Here is a 13,665-nt window from a genome sequence, read left to right as displayed (position 1 = left end):
ATAGCCAAAGATTAGTATAATTTAGTATGAAAGAACGTCAGTATAATTAAGCCAGAGGAAACGGATTGGTATAATTTGGCCACACTAATATCCGATGTTCTGGTAGTTACAGCCAATCCCTCAATATCCAAAGATTAGTATACGACAATTTAATACGAAATAACATTAGTATAATTAAGCCAGACATAACGGATTAGTAAATTTTAGCCACAATACTTTCCAATGCTCCGGCAGTTACAGCCAATCCCTCAATATCCGCAGATTAGTATAATTTAAAATGAAATAACATTAGTATAATTAAGCCAGACAAAACGGATTAGTATAATTTATCGACACGTATTTCAAACCCTCAATACCCCTTTGGAACCCTGGGGGGGGCGTGAGGTATGGGATGCTGGAGGACAGGCAACGGCAATCCACACCAGCCCCACACACGGACAAACCTCGGCCTCCTCTTAAGACCTGCTCAATGGTGAATTAGTCCAAAGTTTCCTGAAAATGTAACGTTCAGGTAACAGTCTGTACACAGAGTACAGTACAGGCAGGTCCCATTGTACAAGTATGGGTATGTTAGATGGGAACTACTCAGAGCAATACAGATATGATGGAAGGGTCAAAGAGAAAGAAAAGAAGAAAGAAGAGGGAGAAAAAAGAATGGAGGGGGAAAAAAAATAGAGAAAGAGGAAAAAGAAAAAAAGATGGAAAGAAAAGACAGAAAAGGGCGGGAAAGAAAGAAAAAAACTGAAACCTCATAAAACAGCACAAAACTTGAAGCAAAAATAGGGTTAGGTTAACAGACCCTGCTGGCATCGCCAAATTTGGGTGTAAATTGCCCATTCTTGTATCACTGGTTGTGAGTACGGCAGATGCTTGTATGACGGCACCCACCTGTACAGGTCTTACTTTCTGTGACCTCCGGAAGACATAAATAATAAGGCTAGTTCATATATATCTTGTACAAGCACACCACACCGAAACGACTAACTACACCACTAAAAAATAAACAAAAATTTAACAATAATACTAATAATAATAATAAATAGGCAGCAGGTAGACTATTTTTTTCTTCTGGTACCTTACTCGTCCAGTCATCTTGGCAATGTCGGCGTGAGTTCATCGAGAAATGCTTATGGAATGTCGTACCTTCACTCGGGAAAAGATAAATAGTCAACTAATCAAACCAAAAAATAGTCAGAAAAGCTATATTTTGCCATTAAACCAACCCATACCTAACCAAACATTAACCTACCATGTACAATCGTGTCCATGAGTCCCGATACACATGTGGCTGTGGTAGTGCTAACCGCTTTTGGAATAAGGAACATTTGCGCTTACTGCTTGACACACTGAACATAATTTGACCAGGCAGCAAGTGAAATAGTTCAACATCCTAACAGCGGACACAACAGTAGACAAGACGACTACATGTGTATCAGGACTCATGAACGCGACTGTACCTTATTTTGTCTGGGGGATGACGAAGGTGCCACACTGCCGAGTCCTGTCCCAGGCACTTGATTCAGTGTTGCCAATATGACTAGATGACCAAATACAGTACAGTAAACTCTTAATTATGTGGCGTGATTCAGCCAAGCCCTACACCGGTTAAAGAAGAACACCGGATATTGCACAGTACCCCACATTGGCTCAATATTCAGCGTCAGGCCAGATAATGTGTTACTATATGTCGCCAACCCCTATCCTAACAACTTTCCCATAAATAAAAGATGAATATTAACCCCTTCAATCCTCAAGGTAGCGGTGCAAAAGTCACCCACTCACTACTGGACGACAAAGGCTGCGTCGAACCTAATCTCACCCAGCTCGTTACTGGGCAACGCAAACTGCGTCGAACAAAATCGTCCCTTGATGGAAAGAAAAAACATCGTAAATTAGCACATCAATAATATTCGCTGAACGTTTATATCAACACCATAAGCAAGTACTGTACAACTATTCACGATTACATGAAGAAAAAATCAGCAAATAGACGTATAAAGGCAGGGGAAAAAATTATTTAGCAACAATTTTGGCTGTAAGAAACACTGCTCCAGCACTGCAGCATGATCGTAAGATAATTTCCTTTGCAATATGTAAAACTGACCCGAATTGTCCTATAGTAAATGTTTATATGCCAAAATATAGCTAATGAAATTTCCCAAAACTCTTTCTCAATAACAATTACCATAAAACATATATTTTTATGAGAAAACATGAAGGAAAGAAAAAACAGTGCAAATTAGTGCATAATTTACATTCGCCAAACGTTTTTATCAACACCATAAGCAAGCACAACTACAGCAAGACCCCACTATAACGGACTAATTGAGGTCCAAACCATTCAAAAAAAAAAAAAAAAAAAAGCGAAATTCTGATAAAAGCGACATCTGGATTTCCCTCTGCTAATCCCAACTTTTTCCGACATATCAGACATTAGTCCGGATCACACCAACGGTTTTTAAACTGGTTTCACTACCACTGCAGTACTGTACTGTAATTTACTTTCACTACAATAATCAAATGGTATAATATATATAATAATACTGTACTGTACACTGATAGTCATAATCAAATGGTATAATATATATAATAATACTGTACCGTACACTGAGAGTCATGTCTTTTATTTACCTTATTGTGGTAAACATGGCTGAAGTGGTCAGGCAGTCCGGACTGCATCTGGCTTTATCGGACTTTTTCCGAGATACAGGTATAGGAATTTAGTCCGGTAGCTCCTCGAGTCCAATAAAAGTGAATTCCGGTCTATTGAAGTCCGTTACATCGCGGTTTTACTGTATTTGGGATTACAAGGAATTAAAAAATCAGGGAGATAGAAGCAAAACTAAGGGTGTGAGGATAAAATGCTTAAGAAGTACCACGAGCATTGAAACGAGGGGTTCTCCCAGCACTTGGCCAAGGCCGAGCTGGCCCACATCCAGAATACTTGCCCACGGTTGGACGCAGCCTGCGTTGTCCAGAAATGAAAGGGTTAAGCATAAAATACAATAACTTAAGACACAGCACAGCAATACAGCGATGGCTTGTTACTGTTTATGAGCTGGTTGATATACCTTGATGCCAGATACTGCAAAGAACTGCCGGCTACATCCCATTTAGGCGCCAGATATTGCATAATTTCACCGGACGTTGCTTTAATAGAGCCAAGCCAGCAGCGCTGAATATTGTGTTGGACTGGATAGTGCAACAACAGATAAACAAGAGTTTACTGTACTGTACACCCGGAATTTAAAAAATCACTACCAGGCAGTGTTCCCTAAGATCACTCAACATAAACCAACTGTGCTGCCAGCAGTATGGATAATGGTACTGAATATCAAATTTATAATACTTTACAGCTACAATAAACTGCTATATGAATGTACTATTCACTTAAAACTATTGTACTATACAGTTTTTCCTTACTACAAAAATACGTACATCACACTGTGTAATAGTTTGCTACCAAGGATGCTACTCGTTTCATCTCAACGCCTACAGCCTGTTTTCTTTGTGTGAAGTTAAATGAACATGCAGGACCTTATTATGATGTGCAGCTTAATGTATCCATGGCTGGTTATGTGATAAAGAAAAAAAGTATCCTTCCATATCGTCAAGATGATGCTAGTAGTCCCCAGGTGAAGGCAGCCAAGACATTCATGGAGGAATGTTTTTGTTCATTTGTTATTACTGCTGTTCTATGGTTATTCAAATACTGTCCTACATTTTGAGTACCAATTACCATATTTGCAGTATTTATGCATATTATTAACTTTGAAAGTGTTTGGACACATGTGACTTTATAACATGTACTCTATAAGACAGTGCTGTATTGTATTTTTGACATGACCAAATCAACTTACGACAGATCCGTCAGAAGGTAACCCCATCGTAGGCTGAGGACTACCTGTACTGGCATCCCACACCAGACTTAGCATTTTCAGCATTCAGCAAATGCACAGCACAACGTCTTGAAAAACATCCGTATTAATAAAGGTGCAAAAATAAGTTTCACCAGTTCATCTAATTCAAATCACATCCATCTGTGGTAGCACCATCCTTCAGACTTAACCTCGGCATCCACCAGCACTAACCTTGGCATGCTTTCTACCAGAGTTGGGCACCCCAAAGGAAAATTCACTTTCACAACCACAAATCCACAAACTCAAACCTTCCAAAACCACAAATCCACAAACTTCTTGAAATTGCAGTTCTGCAAATGCAAACACAAACCATTTGTATCCATGTCAGTACCACAGCATTACTTTCATTTTATTCTGGCTACCTTAACGGCCATACCATGTTGAGTACACCGCTTCCCGTCCGATCAGCAAAGTTAAGCAACGTTGGGTCTGGTTAGTACTTGGATGGGTGACTGCCTGGGAACACCAGATGCTGTTGGCATAACGTTCTCCCTACGTGTCAAGTGGGGTTGGTGGAGGATTAGTGCCTCTCCCTGTAAAACAATTAACTCTGAGCCCTTGGCCACCCCGTTTGCGATGCATGGCGTCTGGCAATGACATGACATGACATGACCATTACAGGATTTTATTAACTCTGCGATGATATTTTTGTAATCAAGGGGTTAAAAATCATCTCTAGGTACTCATGCACTACAAATAAGCAGTACCCTCGCATCCAAGACGTAGACCATAAATATGATTGCATATGTCCAATGTGGAACCAACAGTTCATAACAGCCCAAATCAGAGGAGAATACAGCTGTGACGGTCTCACCTGGTCCAATACAGCTCCCATGTCCGGAAGACTGACGTGGTTATGATGTTGTCCAATAAAATATTGGCATCTGGTCACATGATGAGCAACCGGGGCTTGCTTTTGTCTCTCACTAGAGCATCGTGGACACAGTTACCGTGTGTTGCACTCAGCGTTTGCTACTAGGTTAATGCCTCTCCTTACGTAACCATGCCTAGGAAACCATCTGCTAACCCCTTGAGGCGTCGCCATCTACCTCAGGCTACTAACCTAGAGATAAGCTCAGAAACACACTTTCAAGGTGAGGACATTTGTTTGGGTGCCAAAATAGGTCCAGGATGATGTTTTTAGGGGCACTTTTTGAAGATTTTGAGACAATATTGATTTTTTCCATAAGGTCTTGTGTTGGTCCAAGACGTTTCTTGTCCTAAACGGGACCCTCAGGTGACAATATTACTGTCTTGGACGTGAGGGTACAGTATCTTTACTCTGTTCTGACTAACAATTGGTGAATTTATGAAATTTCGAAATTGTCTGAAGTACTGACTGGGATAGCTACAGAAAATTATGTTTATAGTAAAACTAAAATATATACAGTATTTAAATACAGTATGATTATACAGTACAACCCTGGAATTCGTACACAATTTGTTCCTGGAGGCTGTACGAGTTGCGAATTGTTCAAAAACCGAATCATTTCCCATGAGAAACAATGTATTTTGGATTAATCTGTTCTTTAGTATGGATGAAACAGATTTTGCCATACCATAATGAATGGGCAAGATCGGAGACATGGGTTCAACTTTCAAACTTTGCAATGAGTTTTTTTTTCAGCTCAGTCGTTGTTCTCACTGCTTTTCTTTTAGCTCCAGCTGACTCACTAATCTTCTCAGGGCCCATGATTATGTACAGTGGAGTCTCTCTTATCCGAAATTCTTTTAACCGCAACATGCCATTAACCGTAAGTTTTACTAAAACATTCTCGTTTCGATTCACCGTAAAATCTGAAATCTATCTGAAAATTCAAACACTACGGGCTTGTTTCGCGCCACTAGCATCAGTTTACGGTTGCTCCGCTAGTCACTAGAGCAAGTGTTGGTTGCGTCAGCCCCCATCCACCACCTCGGAAGATTTGGATGATGTGGAGATAACGTGGAAATTACTGAATAAGGAAACAGAAGATATGAAAAAACAATTAGGTTTAAGACTATTTGTTCAAACTGCTTACAGTGAGTTATGTAATTGTTTTGGTGAAGGTTTATTTAAGTTTATTTGAGTGAAGATTTGAGTTGACAGTTTCTATTACAGTTACGGAAGTGCAGTTACATGGGTAGTTATTACAGTGTATTAAGTGTTGTGGTGATGGCTGAGTGGCTTTTGGGGTGCTGCTGGTGGTGGTGGTGGGATAGACATCGCCAGAAATGGGTGATGGGTGAGTACAATACCATTCCCTTGTATCCTCCATATTATTACACTATCTTTTATCCGAAAAAATCAATTAAATGAAACTTTGAAAGTCCCATGATTTTTGGATAAGAGAGACTCCAATGTACAATTTTCTAATTGGAGTCTGTAGGACCGATGCGTGGCTGGCGGAAGATAAAGCAGGATTGGCAACCACGACACCGCGTCTCTTAGTGCAAATAGCGGGTCGCCGTACGAAAACTGGAGTGACTTTTGGACAAAAAAGCTGTACGAAAACCGAGTTGTACAAGTAGAGGGGCGTATGAATTCCGGGTTTCCACTGTATTACTACAAAACAAGGGTAAATCCTTCACTACTGCAAATAAATGAATTATTACACTTCACAGTTCACACTTGACAAGCTGACACACCAGTCCACCTCTATTCCTTGGCTCTAACCTCCTCAGGCCTCATTTCTCAGTCACAGTCAGACTCCTCCAACAACTGAGACAATTCCATGTTGCCCTTCAAAAAAACAAACCGCTCAAAGTTCTTAGAGGTCAGGCTGGTTTGTGTCTGCAGAAGTACTTCCGCAGATACATAACTGCAATTTTGCGTAAAATTTGTCGTAAACGCAAATCCACGTATGAAATCACACTTTCGCAATTGCAGAATTTGTGGCTTGTGGAAGTGATTGCCGAAGTGCCCAGCTCCGCTCTCTACCTAACCTCGGCATCCTTCAGACCTAACCTTGGCATAACTTAGGCATGCTTTCTTCCTGACTTTGGCATGCTTTCTTCCTAACCTAGGCAACCTTCAGACCTAACCTTGGCATTTGTGAAGTATCGTTAAAATGAAAATCCATAAACAACGAAAGTAGAGTATACCCAAGCATGCTTTTAACCTAACCACAGCATATCACAATGTTCATATCAAATTTAGAAACCCTAAAATGGAATTAGAATCTGGTAATGAAGATAAATATAAATACTAATACAATGCCAAACACTAGCGCTGATTTTGTAAGTAATATGCCTCTCGTAAGCCGGCACAAGATAATACATTTTTACTATTATGTATGCTGAAGTGGGAAGAAATACGAAGCCTGGCTAAGAACATAAATTAACACAACCTACCGGTATTATTTTACGAGTTGCCAATATGCGGTTCAGGGATATTACCACCATAAACGCACAGTATACATTTTTACTAGCTATGTATTATGTATGCTAAAGTACGGGGAAATACGCAGCCCACCTAGGAACACATATTAACAACACAAACTCTTGGTATTATTTTACAAGCTGCCAATCTGCAGTTTAGGGATCTTACCACCATAAACACACACTATAATACCTAACTCTAAAGTATGCCCTCCGCTGTGGCAGGTCAGGTTAGGTTAGGGTCAGAAAAATATACTGCACAACATCGGGGGTTGTATTTGCAACTTGTAAAAATTTCCCGACCTACCTGGGAACATTTATTAACAAACAGCCTACCTGGGAACACATCAGTACTGTATATGAACCACACAGCTTAACCTCAGAACATACATTGATAATCAGGCAGCAAAATGATAATGAAAAAAATAATTACATGCACATTCATCACATTAAGGCCACATAAACCCTGTATACTTAGACACTGAAAGACAAGACAGGAAAAAAAATTGGAATGAGGAAATGAAAGATATCAAAAATAAAAAACACCAGAATAATATTAATTCAAAACAATATAAATCTGAAAAACTATAAAATAACATAATCCATAAAAACAGATAATATAAATCCACAGAAGCAGAGAATAATATAAAAAAAAAAAAATTGGGCTGCACCGTAGGCCTATGCTGGAAAATTAAAATCCATTATGGCTAACCCCCCCCAAAAAAAAAATCCACATACATATTCTCAACATCAAAATAAATCCAACCAAATATAGCAGCAGTCAGTAGGCCTTCTCTGATGATAAGGTCGATAAACTGCTGAAAGGGAGAAAAAGAAATTACCAAGCCCCTCCCGTCACTCATTTACTCACAAATAACCCCACTTTCACTCATTAAACCACAAAATCACTCACTCACATTTTTTCTCTGTTATTTCGTGCCTCTGTTGATCACTTCCTGGTGTAAAGGACGATAAAAATAAGCTACTTTTTCGCCATTAAAACTAGAGATGCTTTCTTCCGTAAGTCACCCACCAAGACCACTCACACATGGATTCACAAATATCGCATCTTCCACTTTAAAAATCACAAAATCAAGCACTTACCCTTCTTCTTCGTGATTTCCTGTCCCCGCCGCTCACTTCCCGATGTTAAAAACCGAGAAATACGCCATTTTCCTCCTCAGCATCCCTCCTCGTCTCCATGGAACCCTCTCACGTGGCAGCTTAGACTCGGAAAACCTGAAATATCAACATCACATTTTTCCTCTACTACTATACACATTTCACATTATTCTTTGCTATAATATAATCGGTAAAAAGATTATGATGCAAATAATACCAGTAATTCTTTCTCTAAACTAAATTAACACCCAAAATAACGTTAATACAGTTGACCAAACCGAAGTCAAGATACTCCCGGAGGCTGGGTTCTCCATTTTCTATAGAATTATCCTACATTTTGCTAGTTTCTCTATATCAACAAAATATATTGATTTATTTCGAAAACTTTAAGTAACTTTTGAATCATTTTGGCTAAGATGATGAAAGAATACGAAAATTGTGAACGTAAATATATTCAAGACAACACAACGAGACCTGTGTACATTTTCCCTATAGAAACGAGAGAGAGAGAGAGAGAGAGAGAGTGAGAGAGAATATTTACGTGCAGGTACGCTAATTAATTAACCGGTGGTAGAAGATACTAGCCCATAAGTCTCTCTCTCTCTCTCTCTCTCTCTCTCTCTCTATTACTATGCAAAACATCATCTTTGTATCCCGTAAACACCACTTACTTTAGGAAAAATACATTACTCTCTTCTTTCCATTTACCTATCAAATTTTGGTCTATCTATCTATCTATCTCTTTCAACCTAGCAAAAAACCGTCTATCTATTTCTATCTATTTTTCTAGCTTCCATTCCATCTATCCATCCATCTCAACTCGTCCTTCATCCAATACACCATCCATCCATCCATCTATCCAGCCAACACACCAATCAAACCATCCATCCATCCACTCAACCCTCCACGTAACCATCCAACCACCTACCCATTAACCATCCATGTACCCATCTAACCATCCATACATCCATTTAACCATCCACCCAACATCCAACCAGCCGTCCATCCACTCAACCATCCATCCAACCACCTCACTAACCAATCAACCATCTAACCACCCATCCATCCATACAATCCATCCACCCACCCATCCAACCAACCCATCCACCCATCCATAACCATCCACGTAACCATCCATCCATCCACCCTCCACGTAACCATCCATTCATTCACTCAACCATCCATCCATCCATCACCATCCATCCATCCACTCACCCTCCACATAACCATCCACTCACCCTCCACGTAATCATCCATCCATCCACTCAACCATTCATCCATCCATAACCATCCATTCACCCTCCACCCATCCACTCAACCATCCATCTATCCACTCAACCATCCATTCATCCACATCCCTCCAATCAACCATCCATCCATCTATAATCCACTCAACCATCCATCCATCCATCCATCACCATCCACTCACCCTCCACCTAACCATCCATGCGACCATCCGGGCTGGTATAATTTGCATATAGAAGGCGTTAACCTTTTTGTTGTGGCGGAAAGAGGGAGGGAGGGTTTCTCTCTCTCTCTCTCTCTCTCACACAAAACACACACACACACACACACACACACAATCTTTCCCTTCTCCCTTTCCCCCCCTCTCTCTCTCTCTCACAAAACACACATACATACACACACACACACACACACACACACACACACACACACAATCTTTCCCTCTCTCCCTTTTTCCATCTCTCTCTCTCTCTCTCTCTCTCTCTCTCTCTCTCTCTCTCTCTCTCTCTCATGCAAACACAACCTTCTTTCCTTTCCCTCCCTCCCTTTTTCCATCTCTCTCTCTCTCTCTCTCTCTCTCTCTCTCTCTCTCTCTCTCATACACACACACAACCTTCTTTCCTTTTCCTCTCTCTCTCTCTCTCTCTCTCTCTCTCTCTCTCTCTCTCTCTCTCTCTCTCTCTCCCTCAAAAAAATCATTATTTACATATTCATAATTTCTTTACACCGAAAAACACATCTTAGCTCAAGTGGATGGATGGATAGATAGATAGAAAGATAGAGATAGATGGATGGATGGATAGATAGATAGATGGATGGATGGATAGATGGATGGATGGATGGATAGATGGATACAGATAGATGGATATATAGATAGATACACAAATGGACAGATAGATGGACAGATGGATATAGAGATAGATGGAGAAAGACAGATAGATGCAGATGGATGGATGGATGGAGGGATGGATGGATGGAAGGATATATGAATGAATGAATGAATGAATGAATGGATGGATGGAGGGAGGGAGGGAGGGATGGAGGGATAAATGAATGAATGAATGGATGGATGGATGGATAGATAGATGGATACATAGATGGATAGATAACTGGATATAGAAAGACAGATGAAATAAACAGATAGATGGATGGATGGATGTAGAGAGATGGATATATAGATAATGTATTTAGATGCAGAAAGACTGACAGATAGATAGATAAATAAATAGATAGATGGATGGATGGTGGAATTAATTTACTGAGTTACATAGATACACAGACCTTACTATCCTTTCTCGCTGTTCTTATCTTTTATATTAACAAAATAGAGAAGTTAGGTAGATAGATAAAGGCAGATAGATAGATAGAGAGAGAGAGAGAGGAATGGAAAACTGAAAGGATGGATGTTTATTAAATCTCTCTCTCTCTCTCTCTCTCTCTCTCTCTCTCTCTCCTTTATTTATCCTTCCCTCCTTCATTCTTTCTCTTCCTCCCTCCCTCCTACGTTCCTTCCCTCCTCCTTCACCCCCTGTCTCGCTCCCTCTCATCTTTCTTCCCTCCCTCCTCTCTTCTCTCCTTCCTTCCTTCTATCTTTCCTCCTCTCCTTCCTTCCTCTCTCTCCTCACTCTTTCTTAACTTACCTTCCTTCTTCTCCTTCCCTGTTTCATTCCATCCTTCATTCCTTCCATCTTTCTTTCCTTCTCTCCTTCCTTCCTTTTTATCTTCTTCCTTCTCTCCCTCTTTCATTTCTTCAGTCCTTCCTTCATTCTTCCTTTCTTCTCCCTCTTTCCTTCTCTCCCTCCCTCCCTCCTTCTTTCTTTCCTTCCTTCCTTCTCTCCCTCCTTCCTTCCTTCCTTTTCTCCTTCCTTCTCTCTCTCCTTCCTTCTTTCCTCTCCCTCCTTCCTTTCTTTCCTTCTCTCTCCCTTCTTCCTTCCTTCCTTCTCTCCCTCCTTCCTTCTTTCCTTCCTGTCTTCACTCCCTCCCTCCTTCTTTCCTTCCTTCTCTCTCCCTCCTTCCTTTCCTTCCTTCTCTCCCTTCTTCCTTCTTTCCTTCCTTCTCCCTTCTTCCAATCCATTAATTCTCATAATTTTTACACATCCTCCCTCTTGCATACAACGAAAGAGAGAGAGAGAGAGAGAGAGAGAGAGAGAGAGAGAGAGAGAGAGAGAGAGAGAGAGAGAGAGAGAGAGAGAGAGAGAGAGAGAGAGAGAGAGTAAAGCGAAACTATCCACCTATCCATCTATCCAGGCAGTAAGCTTTTCAATACTCTCTCTCTCTCTCTCTCTCTCTCTCTCTCTCTCATTTTTTCATCGCCGTTAGTCTGTCTGTCTGTCTAATATTTCTCTTTCATTTTTCATCGCCGCTAGTCTCTCTCTCTCTCTCTCTCTCTCTCTCTCTCTCTCTCTCTCTCTCTCTCGCAACGTGCAATTAAAGAGTCGCATCGATGTTGCAAGACAGACAGACAGACAGACAAACTTTCACTGCAACAGATAGATAGATAGATTGACTGACAGATAGACAATAGGAAAAGCGATCAAACAGTAAAGAAGGAAGTAGACAGATGGATAGATAGATAAGTAGATAGATAGATAGGCGGACAGACGGAGACAGACAGACTGTTTGAACGATAGATATAAATAGATAAAGACAATACAGTGACAGGAAAAGGAAGACAGTAGATAGATAGACGGATAGATAGACAGACGGATAGATAGACAACAGCAAAAGCAAGAAGAGATAGATAGATAGAAAGTGTAGCTAAGTAGACAGCGATAGACAGATTGATAGATAGACGGATAGATATAATGACTAATAGCGAAGGCAAGAACACAGATAGACAGCTGATAGATAGATGGTGTAGGTAAGTAGATACAGCGATAGATAGATAGATAGATAGATAAATCGTGTAGGCTGGTAGATATAAAGACAGTAATAGCAAAGGCGATGAAATAGATTAGACAGATAGATAGATAGACAAATAGATAGATAGATAGATAGATAGATAGTGACAATAATAACAAAGGCCATGAAATAAATACACGAGCCAGGAGACCGATAGATACAGATAGATACACAGACAGATGGTGTAGGTAAATAGATAGAACGATAGATAAACCAAGGGACAATGTAACAGGAGTTGACTGATTATAGAAACATTTTAACCGAATTGACAGTAAGCCGAGAGAGAGAGAGAGAGAGAGAGAGAGAGAGAGAGAGAGGATGGGATTAAAGTAAAAAATATCTATCCATCTATCTATCCATCTATCCTTCCTTCCTACCCACCTATCCTTCCATTCTCTCCTTCCTACCTTCCTTCCTTTAAATAACGGATTAATGAATGGATGGATGGATGGATGGATGGAAGGAAGGATGGATGGAAGGATGGAAGGAAGAGGGAAGAAAGGAAGGATGGATGGAAGAAGTAAAGAAGGATGGATGGATGGATGGATGGATGGATGAATGAAGGAAGGAAGGAAGGAAGGAAGGAAGGAAGAAATTACTATAAGGACTATATGCACGACAGACAAATAGATGTACAGACAGATAGATAGATAGACAGATAGACGGACAGACAGATAGATACACCCAGGCAGTTAATAGTGATGCATGGGAGTTAAAAATAGATGCAATATTGTTTCAGTCGAGTAATTAAATTGTTAAAGTGTTGGTCTATCTATCTACCAGTCTATCTATCGGAGTGTTTCTCTCTCCCTCTATCTATCTACCGGTCTATCTATCTGAGTGTTTCTCTCTCTCCCTCTATCTATCTACCAGTCTATCTATCGGAATGTTTCTCTCTCCCTCTATCTATCTACCTGTCTATCTATCTGAGTGTTTATCTCTCTCCCTCTATCTATCTACCAGTCTATCTATCGGAATGTTTCTCTCTCTCCCTCTATCTATCTACCGGTCTATCTATCTGAATGTTTCTCTCTCTCTCTCTATCTATCTACCTGTCTATCTATCTGAGTGTTTATCTCTCTCCCTCTATCTATCCACCTGTTTATCTATCTATCTG

The 13,665-nt window shown here is 40.3% G+C and overlaps 1 non-coding gene across 1 annotated transcript; it reads left to right on the top strand.

Annotated features, from left to right (window-relative positions):
* Window positions 1–4,282: 4,282 nt before the first annotated feature.
* LOC145390832 (5S ribosomal RNA) lies at window positions 4,283–4,401 on the top strand. Its single transcript, XR_013895744.1, has one exon. It is a non-coding gene; the product is annotated as a 5S ribosomal RNA (ribosomal RNA).
* Window positions 4,402–13,665: the final 9,264 nt, after the last annotated feature.

The sequence above is a fragment of the Coenobita brevimanus genome, chromosome 15 (genome assembly GCF_032717465.1).
Source record: "Coenobita brevimanus isolate Jiangsu-jjx chromosome 15, ASM3271746v2, whole genome shotgun sequence".
NCBI classification, from domain to species: domain Eukaryota; kingdom Metazoa; phylum Arthropoda; class Malacostraca; order Decapoda; family Coenobitidae; genus Coenobita; species Coenobita brevimanus.
This window is presented reverse-complemented; position numbering and strand designations above follow the sequence as displayed.